This window comes from Ascaphus truei, chromosome 8, assembly GCF_040206685.1.
Source record: "Ascaphus truei isolate aAscTru1 chromosome 8, aAscTru1.hap1, whole genome shotgun sequence".
Lineage (NCBI taxonomy): Eukaryota > Metazoa > Chordata > Amphibia > Anura > Ascaphidae > Ascaphus > Ascaphus truei.
In genome coordinates this window covers 80,037,486-80,051,157 of record NC_134490.1, presented here as the reverse complement: position 1 = coordinate 80,051,157, position 13,672 = coordinate 80,037,486, and the positions used below count along the sequence as shown (strand labels likewise).

General features: G+C 38.8%; 1 long non-coding RNA gene across 1 annotated transcript; it reads left to right on the top strand.

Moving 5' to 3' along the window:
• Positions 1 to 662: 662 nt before the first annotated feature.
• LOC142500983 (uncharacterized) lies at positions 663 to 11,430 on the top strand. The gene is made up of 3 exons (XR_012803387.1): positions 663 to 763; positions 10,333 to 10,401; positions 11,297 to 11,430. It is a non-coding gene; the product is annotated as an uncharacterized LOC142500983 (long non-coding RNA).
• Positions 11,431 to 13,672: the final 2,242 nt, after the last annotated feature.

Sequence of the window (13,672 nt, the reverse complement as noted above, 5' to 3'; positions counted from 1 at the left end):
CCATGTTCCGGGATCTACCGGTTCTTTCCAGGCTGCACGCGGGGCTTCAGCCGTCAGCATGGCTGTGTCCGCTCCCGCCTCCATGGTCTGCCCAGGTATGAATGACTGCATGGCCCATAAGTAATGGATGCCACATTGAGGGCATCTAGACGTGGTGCTGACCGGACCACCCACTATAATTAGTTAATTAACTGTTAATAATAATTAATAATCATACTTATTAATAATACATAATTAATCATAAAGAATGATTAATAATGAATTATTATTAATACATCATTATTGATTAATGAATAATTATGACATAATAAAGAATAATAAAGAATTATATATTTATAAATTATACAATATAATTAAAATAATAATTTATTAAAAAAGTTAATTATACCATTTCATACAGGAATTGAACCCAGGACCCTTTCATATGTTGGTAAGAGTTCTACCACTAGACCACGGGAGCTGTGTGATGTCATAGACAGCTAGAAATAGACTTAAGATTTAACATTGACATGTGCCTTGTGTTGTAGAGGATAAATATATTTATAGGTTATGTCTTGGCATTGGTATCAGAAGGTCCAGAGTTCAATCCCTGCATGTGTTTTGTACAAAATGTATTAATGTTTATTTGTGTCTGTGTCTGGTAGTCAATAAAGCATTGAATTGAATGTTTGAAAAAAACAATGGCACACGACGGCAAGAGAGCAGAGAGATGAGCAGAGCAGAGAGATATGAGCACGTGGACAGCAGGAAGAGGAGAGCACTGGTAAGGCGGCAAAATGGAGGAGATTTAAATCTGTAATGAGGAGGCTCGCTGATGCCGGTGAAATTTTAATGCGACCCCGGTTGTAACGCGGTCTTCGGGTTGTGGACCCCAAGGACCGTGTTATAATAGGGTTTACCTGTATATCTAAAACCAACAATGAAATATATATATATATATATATATATATGTGTGTGTGTGTGTATGTTACTGTATTTAAGGCCTTCTATGTAAACAGGGATTGTTATATTGCTCAGATTTATTTAAAGGTTTAAACATTACAGGGTAAGTATGTTTGAGGGCCTATTAGAGTCAGCTGTGTCCAATTTGGAGTTAACATCAAACAAGGCCTTTTGTGAGTTTACAAGGGCTGTAGTGTTACAAAATATAATATAGCTATTTAATCCAGTTCTAGACTGAACATATTGATGGGAGTAAGTAGGCCTTGTCTGAAACCTATTTAAATGGTGATCAAGGTAAGTGAATTATGTGCTTCATAATATTAGGCCCATATTGTTAAAGGATCAGATCATGTATATTTCACTAACATAACGCCTGTTTAATTTCAATACTGTGTTTTCACAAAAAAGCATCATATATATCTTGTGATAAAAAAACTCTATACAAATTTACATCTTTAAAACTATATATATATATTTTAGTTATACACTGTAAAACAAGAAAAAACACAAAAGCGCACCAAGATGAGAGATAGATATTGTATTAGCAACAAATAATAAAATTAGTAACTTACATATAAAATTTCTTTAATAATCCCCGATTCTGGTGTCTATCACAGGAGTAGGGCATCACATAGGAAGTATGAAGGGTAATCTCAGTTCTGAGAGATCAGACCCGCGCACTGGGGCTGTCTCTGTTCACTCTCCTGTCCTCCACGTGTGGTAGGAACCGGGGCCTTCAATAGGTGTCCTTAGGATGCCTTCCCGTTTTTGATAGCATAGAAACGATCGGAAATAAGCAGGAACGGTACACTTGAGTGTGTACTGGTGGTGGGTAGTAAAACCGCCAGCCACAACAGTCGCGACGCGTTTCGTTTACCAAAGTAAACTTCTTCAGGCGTAATCTGGGACACCTGTTTAAGGGTCCTTTATAGGTCTAATTCTGTGCGTCATTGGTTAATACCTAATGGCTGCATGGCCAATCAGGCTCATATACTGATAGGGGCGGGCCACAATAGGAAGACCTCCCTGTTAGTGCATTTGATCCAGTAATGAATTACACTAATTAAGTATATATATAAGTGTAAATAGAAAGGTAAACAGACCTTAAAGGGGAGCCAAAATCATGTGTCCCAAATAGTCAAGTGCAATAAAATATGCATAGTAGTAGCATAAAAAACAAAGTATATGTGCATACTGGATAACAACATTAATAACATTAAATGACATATAAATAACTTTTAAAATATGGGAAATAGAACAAATGGAAAGGTGGGTGGGGAGAGGGGAAGAATTGAAGAAAAAGTGGAAAAAAAAAAAAGGCTTATAAAATGAATAAAAACCACTGTAATGATAAAGTGGCTAAAAAAATCAGATAAAAAACAGATAAAAAAGGTATTAGACCAATGTTTGTATCAAATTGCAGTATGCATGGTTTCACCTCAAAAAAGGGGTTAATTCCACATAGTCGTTCAAGCCCCCCGGGTACTTGGATTGGAGGGTAAATATCCAGAATTGCTCCCTTTTTGCAATCTGAAGATCTATGTTACCAGCCCGTACATTAGTTGTTATATGTTCGATGCCCATATATTTAACCCCTATAGTGCTACACTGATGAACATCCTTAAAGTGTGACAACAGATGTGTCAATGGTTTATTAGATGCCAGTAGCTTGGGAATATTAGTGATATTTCTGAGGTGCTCCATCACTCTAATTTTGAGCTGACGTTTAGTACGGCCCACATACTGTAAGCCACATCCACATTGCAGGATATAAATGACATAAGTGGTTACGCAATCGGTGTAGCTATTAATTTCATATCTAAAATCTGTCGCTTTAGATTTAAAGTAATCCTGAGTAAGCATTCGTGGACAGATTTTGCACCTATTGCATCTGTGGTTACCTTTAATGCCTAACATCTCCCTAAGATCTTTCTTTTTGTTTGAATCACTGCCTTTGAGGAGACTAGGGGCCAAGATACTTTTTAGATTGTCGGATTTTGTGAACACAATCATTGGTCTTTCTGGTAAAGTTTTTGCCAAGATTGGATCCATCTGCAAAATGTACCAGTATTTGTTCAAAATATATTTGATCTTTCTATGAGAACTATTAAATTTTGTTACGAAATATGGTACTGCACCGACACACTTTATTCGAGTAAATACCCGGTATGTACCTGGCAGATACCTGGAATGCGCCACTCCTAACCTCTGACAAGCCCCGTTGCATTTGCCTTCCCAGCCTGGGTTCATGCCTGGCTGATGGGCGGCTGATCTGTTAAATGATAATGATTAGGATTTAATAGGCTGCAATGCTTCGCGTGTCTACCAGATGGCATAAATTCATGAATTGTAATGCAGTTTATATATATATACTGTGCAGTATTGCAGCCAGCGGGAATAAAATGCTTCAATCCCTGCTTGGAAAATAACTCAATGTACTCGGGCAGAAAACAGTCACAAACCTCAATACACCCGGGTATACCCGAATTCGTGGGACTAGCCAAGCTCGAATAAAGTGTGTCGCCAGTGTACGTGTTTCTCATTCTTCCTTTTATTATTTTTATGGTCTGTTTCACTGGAATCTGAAGTGGGCAATGTGATAAGAGAGACATTAGTCACTGGATTCTCCAATGGTTGAACTAGTGTCTTTCCAGTGGAAACACACTTTTGTTTACCATTGGGTTTACTATTCTTAGGTTGAATCAGTTTCTTCCTATTAATGTTTAATGCTCTTTTGTAGGCTCTATCTATAAGAGTCACATCATAACCCTTTTGAAAGAAACGCTCAAAGAGTATTTGAGATTGTACCTTGAACGTTTCTATATCAGCACAGTTACGCCTAATGCGCAAAAACTGGCTGAATGGAATGTTATTAATGCATCTCCTTTCATGTCCACTTTCTGGGTGTAGAAAGGAGTTAACATTAGTGTTCTTAAAATGGGTTTTCGTATGTAACTCGTTGTTGATTATGTAAATTTCTAAGTCCAAGAAGATAATCTTACTTGGACTTATTTCACTGGTAAAAGTGAGATTGAACAAATTATCATTCAACCTTGCAACGAAGCTATCAAACGAGGTATCATCACCGTCCCAGATAACAATCACATCATCGATGTATCTGCGCCACATAATCAACTGCGGCGCAGATACATCAATGCCCCATATGTTGGCCGATTCCCACCATCCCATATACAAATTTGCGAAAGATAGTGCAAAACGTGTCCCCATTGCAGTGCCACACAATTGTAAATAAAACTCGTGTTCAAAAAGAAAATAATTGTGTTTCAATATAAATTCAATTGAGCTGTGAATAAACCTACGTTGGAGAAAAGGTAAAGTACCGTGTAGTGCCAAAAAGTGATCAATAGCATCCAAACCCCCTTCATGTGGAATAGAGGTGTAGAGTGATTGAACATCAAGAGTGGCTAGATGATAAGAAGATTTCCATGTGAAATCTGAAAGAATAGTGAGAAGTGAAGTGGTGTCTAGTAGATGGGAAGGTAATAGTGGTACTAAAGGTTGAAGAAAAGAATCTACATAAGAAGAAAGGTTAACAGTGAGGGAATTAATACCTGAAATAATGGGTCGCCCAGGTGGATTCGTGAGTGATTTGTGAATCTTGGGCAAATAGTACATTATAGGGATGGTGGGAGCCGAGCAGCATAAGAATTCAAACTCTTTTTTGTTAAGTACGCCTGATGTTAAGGCGGATTCCAAATGTACATTTAGTTCTAGTTTGAATGCAGCTGTGGGGTCTCTAGGTAATTTACAATAGGACAGTGAATCAGACAGTAGTCTGACAGCTTCGCTGCAATAGTCTACTCTGTCTTGGAGTACTATACCTCCACCCTTGTCTGCTTCACGTATAATTATATTAGGGTTTAATTGTAGCGTTTTTAGCGCATGTCTTTCCTGTGCAGTTAAATTGGAGTTCTTATTCATAAGAAAACCTTTTCCTAGTCCCAGAGTTTGAAATTCCCTTTCGACCAATTTATTGAATATATCAATATGATGTCCCCTAGAATGATAAGGGTGAAAAACAGAATTGGGTTTGAATAATGAATGTTGTATAGATATACTTTCGTTGGTATTGGTAATGCCCTCATCCATAAGTGACATCAAGTCCACTAGTTGTGTCTGTTCACTTGTAGACAATTTCTGTACAATAGGATTGATGGTATCAGGGGTGGTTTGATAACCCCTTTGATCTGAAATAAAATGTCTACTTAGAGTTAACTTGCGATTACATTTCTGCAAATCAATGTAAAGATCAAAATTGTTAACTCTACGTGTAGGGGCAAATGAAAGGCCTTTGCCTAAAACATTCATTAATGTATGGTCTATACGGGAATTAGATAAGTTAAAGATGCCCTTAGATCTCAATGTTGGGTCATCTGGGTAAGTTTGAGAGGGGAGTGTTGTTTTTCCTCCCTTTGTCCTAATTCCCCTATGCCCTCTCCTGAATCCTGTCTTTTCCTTGTGATTTTTTGGGGGGCTCCCAATAGAGGCGGATGGTTGGAGTCCCAAGTTGATATTGATTTTCTCATTTTTTCCAACCTGTTTAAAAAATCCTCATTCTCTATTCCCTCATTTGAATCCTTCAAAACTTCATATTTGTTTTGCAACGGTATGGCATGTGAGATATGTGCATGTTTCTCCCTAAAATTGGTATGTTTCTTAGGGGCACTAGTATCTCTCCTATTTTGCGGAGTATGTGATTTATTGCTATACCTCCTATTTTGTTTGGCATAATGAGGGTTAGATTGTTGTGGTCTATGTGTGTGGTTCACCTGTGCGGAGTGATCCATAGTTTCATTCCTCTGGTATTTGGATGGCCGTCAAGTATGTTTCTCATGGGTGGGTCTCGCATAGAAATTAGGGTCCCTTGGTGTCCTTGGGATAGAAACATTAGTTTTTGGGTTAGTATGTTGGGTTTGTAAGGGTCCTTTAGTTTGGTTAAAGGCTGTGACATTAGATGGATTAGTGTCACGTATAGCAGGGTCCCCGTCTGCAGTTATTTCCTTTCCTGTATCCCAACATCGCTGAATGTTAAGTGCATAGTCCCTCTTATCTCTAAGGAATTTTTTGTTTTTATTGATCAAAATCTGATTTTCTGATCTCCTTAGTTTGACATTCATTTCTTTAGTCAATTGGGGTAGTTTGTCAAGGCAGGGGATCTCCAAGATTTCATTCTTAGCTTGTGTTATTTTACCATCTATTTCAATGATTTCTTTCTTTCTCTCTAGAATTAACAACCGCATTAGCTCCAGTGAGCAATGGTCTTGGATCCTTTCCCATTCCTTGACAAACTCAGGACTATCTGTGTTATATGTGGAGGGTTTAAGGACTCTAAGTCCCCTTGGTATGCGACCCACCTTTATGTACTCCTCTAATGTGGCCATTTCTAGCCATGACTTGGTTTCTTTTTCCAAAAGTTTATGTAATTCATTCATTAGGGAAGTTAAACATGGTGTTGCCACCTCTTCTATTGGTATATCTGAGAATATCTTACTAAACAGCTCTGGTTTGTTAAACCTGTTTTAAAGACAATCCAGAAATTGGCTGGTGTTTGATTCAGCCATAATACGTCCGTATAGGGATGGTGACAGGGGTGGGGAAGACAGAGAGAGTGGAGGTGGAGGTAGGAGGGGAGAGGGAAAAAAGGAAAAAGAGGTAGGAACAATGGGAGGGGGGGGAAAGGGAATGGGTAGGAGGGGTGGGCGAAACATGTTAAAAAAACTATTAAATACAGTACAATAATATAACAATAACAAGTAATGCACAAATAAAACCAATTAAAACAAGATTATGTAAAATTGGAAAAAATTATTAAAAGAGACTTAAAGTTGCTGCGTAAACTGGATGGGAAAAAGGAATGTATCAAACCACCCCTGATACCATCAATCCTATTGTACAGAAATTGTCTACAAGTGAACAGACACAACTAGTGGACTTGATGTCACTTATGGATGAGGGCATTACCAATACCAACGAAAGTATATCTATACAACATTCATTATTCAAACCCAATTCTGTTTTTCACCCTTATCATTCTAGGGGACATCATATTGATATATTCAATAAATTGGTCGAAAGGGAATTTCAAACTCTGGGACTAGGGAAAGGTTTTCTTATGAATAAGAACTCCAATTTAACTGCACAGGAAAGACATGCGCTAAAAACGCTACAATTAAACCCTAATATAATTATACGTGAAGCAGACAAGGGTGGAGGTATAGTACTCCAAGACAGAGTAGACTATTGCAGCGAAGCTGTCAGACTACTGTCTGATTCACTGTCCTATTGTAAATTACCTAGAGACCCCACAGCTGCATTCAAACTAGAACTAAATGTACATTTGGAATCCGCCTTAACATCAGGCGTACTTAACAAAAAAGAGTTTGAATTCTTATGCTGCTCGGCTCCCACCATCCCTATAATGTACCATTTGCCCAAGATTCACAAATCACTCACGAATCCACCTGGGCGACCCATTATTTCAGTTATTAATTCCCTCACTGTTAACCTTTCTTCTTATGTAGATTCTTTTCTTCAACCTTTAGTACCACTATTACCTTCCCATCTACTAGACACCACTTCACTTCTCACTATTCTTTCAGATTTCACATGGAAATCTTCTTATCATCTAGCCACTCTTGATGTTCAATCACTCTACACCTCTATTCCACATGAAAGGGGTTTGGATGCTATTGATCACTTTTTGGCACTACACGGTACTTTACCTTTTCTCCAACGTAGGTTTATTCACAGCTCAATTGAATTTATATTGAAACACAATTATTTTCTTTTTGAACACGAGTTTTATTACAATTGTGTGGCACTGCAATGGGGACACGTTTTGCACCATCTTTCGCAAATTTGTATATGGGATGGTGGGAATCGGCCAACATATGGGGCATTGATGTATCTGCACCGCAGTTGATTATGTGGCGCAGATACATCGATGATGTGATTGTTATCTGGGACGGTGATGATACCTCGTTTGATAGCTTCGTTGCAAGGTTGAATGATAATTTGTTCAATCTCACTTTTACCAGTGAAATAAGTCCAAGTAAGATTATCTTCTTGGACTTAGAAATTTACATAATCAACAACGAGTTACATACGAAAACCCATTTTAAGAACACTAATGTTAACTCCTTTCTACACCCAGAAAGTGGACATGAAAGGAGATGCATTAATAACATTCCATTCAGCCAGTTTTTGCGCATTAGGCGTAACTGTGCTGATATAGAAACGTTCAAGGTACAATCTCAAATACTCTTTGAGCGTTTCTTTCAAAAGGGTTATGATGTGACTCTTATAGATAGAGCCTACAAAAGAGCATTAAACATTAATAGGAAGAAACTGATTCAACCTAAGAATAGTAAACCCAATGGTAAACAAAAGTGTGTTTCCACTGGAAAGACACTAGTTCAACCATTGGAGAATCCAGTGACTAATGTCTCTCTTATCACATTGCCCACTTCAGATTCCAGTGAAACAGACCATAAAAATAATAAAAGGAAGAATGAGAAACACGTACCATATTTCGTAACAAAATTTAATAGTTCTCATAGAAAGATCAAATATATTTTGAACAAATACTGGTACATTTTGCAGATGGATCCAATCTTGGCAAAAACTTTACCAGAAAGACCAATGATTGTGTTCACAAAATCCGACAATCTAAAAAGTATCTTGGCCCCTAGTCTCCTCAAAGGCAGTGATTCAAACAAAAAGAAAGATCTTAGGGAGATGTTAGGCATTAAAGGTAACCACAGATGCAATAGGTGCAAAATCTGTCCACGAATGCTTACTTTAAATCTAAAGCGACAGATTTTAGATATGAAATTAATAGCTACATCGATTGCGTAACCACTTATGTCATTTATATCCTGCAATGTGGATGTGGCTTACAGTATGTGGGCCGTACTAAACGTCAGCTCAAAATTAGAGTGATGGAGCACCTCAGAAATATCACTAATATTCCCAAGCTACTGGCATCTAATAAACCATTGACACATCTGTTGTCACACTTTAAGGATGTTCATCAGTGTAGCACTATAGGGGTTAAATATATGGGCATCGAACATATAACAACTAATGTACGGGCTGGTAACATAGATCTTCAGATTGCAAAAAGGGAGCAATTCTGGATATTTACCCTCCAATCCAAGTACCCGGGGGGCTTGAACGACAATGTGGAATTAACCCCTTTTTTGAGGTGAAACCATGCATACTGCAATTTGATACAAACATTGGTCTAATACCTTTTTTATCTGTTTTTTATCTGATTTTTTTAGCCACTTTATCATTACAGTGGTTTTTATTCATTTTATAAGCCTTTTTTTTTTTTTTCCACTTTTTCTTCAATTCTTCCCCTCTCCCCACCCACCTTTCCATTTGTTCTATTTCCCATATTTTAAAAGTTATTTATATGTCATTTAATGTTATTAATGTTGTTATCCAGTATGCACATATACTTTGTTTTTTATGCTACTACTATGCATATTTTATTGCACTTGACTATTTGGGACACATGATTTTGGCTCCCCTTTAAGGTCTGTTTACCTTTCTATTTACACTTATATATATACTTAATTAGTGTAATTCATTACTGGATCAAATGCACTAACAGGGAGGTCTTCCTATTGTGGCCCGCCCCTATCAGTATATGAGCCTGATTGGCCATGCAGCCATTAGGTATTAACCAATGACGCACAGAATTAGACCTATAAAGGACCCTTAAACAGGTGTCCCAGATTACGCCTGAAGAAGTTTACTTTGTTAAACGAAACGCGTCGCGACTGTTGTGGCTGACGGTTTTACTACCCACCACCAGTACACACTCAAGTGTACCGTTCCTGCTTATTTCCGATCGTTTCTATGCTATCAAAAATGGAAAGGCATCCTAAGGACACCTATTGAAGGCCCCGGTTCCTACCACACGTGGAGGACAGGAGAGTGAACAGAGACAGCCCCAGCGCGCGGGTCTGATCTCTCAGAACTGAGATTATCCTTCATACTTCCTATGTGATGCCCTACTCCTGTGATAGACACCAGAATCGGGGATTATTAAAGAAATTTTATATGTAAGTTACTAATTTTATTATTTGTTGCTAATACAATATCTATCTCTCATCTTGGTGCGCTTTTGTGTTTTTTCTTGTTTTGCTGATATTGGTATCACCATCGGGGTTCCGGTGGAGACCACATTTGGAGGTGGGGGAGACACCTCATAAACACAGAAGCAGCAAGAGAACTGAGAGGGACCAACACTCCAAGTTTAAAGAGCCAGAGCGCGGACTGAACTTTTCATTACTAGTTATACACTGTGTGTGTACATATATCCATAGATACTACATATATATTTCTACACATTCACAGATATGTTATTGTAACCAGTACTCACACATGATGCCATGCCAACATTAAGAAGCTTCAAGGAAGGTGAAGGTAAGTAATCTTTAACAGTTAATCCTGCTCTAAAGTGAAATGTAAGATGTTAGCAGTTAAATAGATATTTTTTTAAACTTGCATGTGAATAATATTAACATGCAATGACTACCTAAATTACCTACCAAACACACCCAAATACAATGTTTTGCAGCTAAGTGAATGTCAGCTTCTCTAAACATTGCAACTGTGTAATGTTGGACCATTACTGAACAGATGATTAATACATAAATATTAATTACATTATGAATTCATTCGGACTGTGAACATTTCCAAACCTTCACGTGTACAAGGACATACTTGAATGTTTGCAAACAACAGGTCTTGATCATACATACAATATTCATTAGATAATCTAAAGTCAACATCACAAGGCCAAATATAGATTTACTTAATGTGAAAATTTATTATTTTTTTCCCTTTTGAGACCGAGTCACAGGCCTGCTTGTTGTCGGTTGTGTTTGTTTTTTCCGTTTGGCAACAACTTTAAGCAAAACAGAGCCAGTTTGACTGGCCTGTGGCACTTCACGGGCAGGAGGATTGGGCAGTGACACTTCACGGGCAGGGCTTGTGGGCAGTGACACTTCACAGGCAGGGCTTGTGGGCAGTGACACTTCACGGGCAGGGCTTGTGGGCAGTGACACTTCACAGGCAGGGCTTGAGGCCAGTGACACTTCACGGGCAGGGCTTGTGGGCAGTGACACTTCATGGGCAGGGCTTGTGGGCAGTGACACTTCACGGGCAGGGCTTGTGGGCAGTGGCAGTTGTGAACAAGTTGGTACACAGTGCACAACTGATGCTTGTTCCGTTTCATGTTTTTGTTTTTTAGTTTGTTTCCAAAAACTGGTTATTAGTAATTGCTTGTGCATTTTTCTTTTTGGTGCCTCCTTTGTAGGTGTCAGCTCCAGATTTTCTACAGATGGCAGCGGTTGGATGTTGAGAGGAACATGCACAGAACTTGCAGCTACTGTACCGGTAACATCCCGACCTGGGGAATGAAGATCAGATGCATGGGGTGAAAAAGTAGCAGCATGTAAAGATCCATCCTCTGATGAGGTGAAGTTGAATTGATGTGCTGTTGAAGTCATTCTCAAGTGATTAGCTTGGGTTAGCTGAACAACTACTGCTTCTAATGTCGTGTTTAATTTTTGTATTGTTTAGGAACTTCAATGAAGACTCTGTGAAGATGTGACAATTGTGATATTGTTTCTTCCTGCAGTGATATCATCCTTTCAAGCACTGACATTATATCTGAATGGCGACGATTTTCTGCTTCAACAATTTTTTCTTCAGAAGCTGCTATTGCTGCGTATGTGTTACTTGCTGGAGGAATTGCCTGTGTTACTCTTTGAATGGGAACCTCTTCATGCTCACTTGATTGCATTTCTGTGTCTTTGGCATCATCATGTTCTAAAAATAAATGAACACATGATGAAATGGCATGCTAATGTCTGCTGTTTTACTATGTAATTATACACTGTGATAACAACTAACACCTAATATGTTTCCATACGTTTTATGACGTCACATTAAAATGTACCTTGACTTAAGAATTATGTTTTGACTCAGTGTGAAATAAGAATGAATGAAAGGTTGTTCAAACCTCACAACTCCTACATGATACTTTACATCACAAACACAATACATGTTCTCTTAAAAAACTTCATTTTCAGTGACACTAAGTGATCCAATTTAAATAACATGTCTTAAACCATTAATTAACATAACAACATAACATATAGAAATGAACATATTATATGCCCTGCACCTCATACACTCATCTTCCAGGTGCGATGAGCTGCATGGCCCAGGTGAAGACACTTGTTCAGTCTCAGGTGACACATGTCCTCCAGGAGCAACTATATAGAACAATAACATCAGTTGTTAATTGACATGTGTACATAATGATCATTGAGTTAGTGTATCTTGAGTATGTATGGCTAACTAACAGCATCACTTCATGAAATGAAAAGATGTGAGTGGCAAACTGAACATTATTCGTTTTAATAACAATGTACATGCCAGTGTACTTTGGACTTTTTAGTTCACTAACATACAACATACAATGTTTATGCAGTAATGCGTTTTAAAAATATTATTAATATTGGACATGCACTGCATATGTTGTGCAGTAATATCACAATCATAATGTACATCACTATCATGAGATTAACGTTGACAATGCTTATCATTAAGTAGGTAATATTGGAAATGTTCTTGATTTTATTACTGGATATGTGTGCTACAGTAATAGAAGCTGTTGCAGGGCTGAATGTGGTTGCCACTCAACAACACAACACTTGCAGTGTGTCGCTCACAGATGCTACTGGTCTGATAATTTGGTGTTGATATAAGTTGAACAATAGATCTGAGTGAACGAATGTGTAACGTACGTTTTGATACATAATGCTTTGGTGGGTGAATTTGTACATAGAGTTACCATTTCAAATGACTGTGATTAACTTATGTTTAGCTTGTCAGGTTTAAAGAACTGTAGTCCCTCCCCCAAAATGTGACATCACCGTGACCTTTCAATTAATTCAAGCAGCTGTAAGTGGTCTCTACAAAGTAGACCGTATTACATGGCTGTGTGCACAACCCCACCCCCTGTGTTCACGTGTATGCTGTGATGACATATTAATTGCAGCTGGTTTAACACAATGTTAGATGATCTAAATACTATAATGAAGTGAGCTACCTATGAACACAATTACATAACATATGCAACGTGTGCCTCATTATGCTCTCTGTATATGACATGAAGCAAAAAAGGACCTTTTAATAACTAAAAGCAAATGTGGTAGTGCAAGTGATGTTTGTTGGCCGTTGCATGCAATATCTTCGATGCATGATTTCAAGAGGCAGTAATGTCGTGTTTCTAGGTGTAAAATAAATTAAATATAAATTACTATTATATACTGCTGCGGCCGAGTTTATTCGAGCATTTGCCCGTTCTCGGCCGCAGCAGTAACCTGGCGCGCGCCGGAGGGTGCCGGGTGCGCGCCGAAGCAGCGGAAGAGTGCCCTCCGATCGGGGCGCTCTCCCTCCCGCTGCCGGGTCCGCCGGGTCCCCCGGAACCCCCTGCCGCCGTCCCCCACATCGCGGGATACCAGGGCTCCCTCGGGGAGCCCTGGACGCGCGTGCAGGGGGCGCTGGCACCAGATGACGCGTGACCGCGCATCAGTGACGCGCGGCATGCCGAGGGAGTGGGGCTAGCAAGCCGGGGCATCCCCCGGCTTGTGGAACTAGCCCTGCTCGAATAAATCGTGTC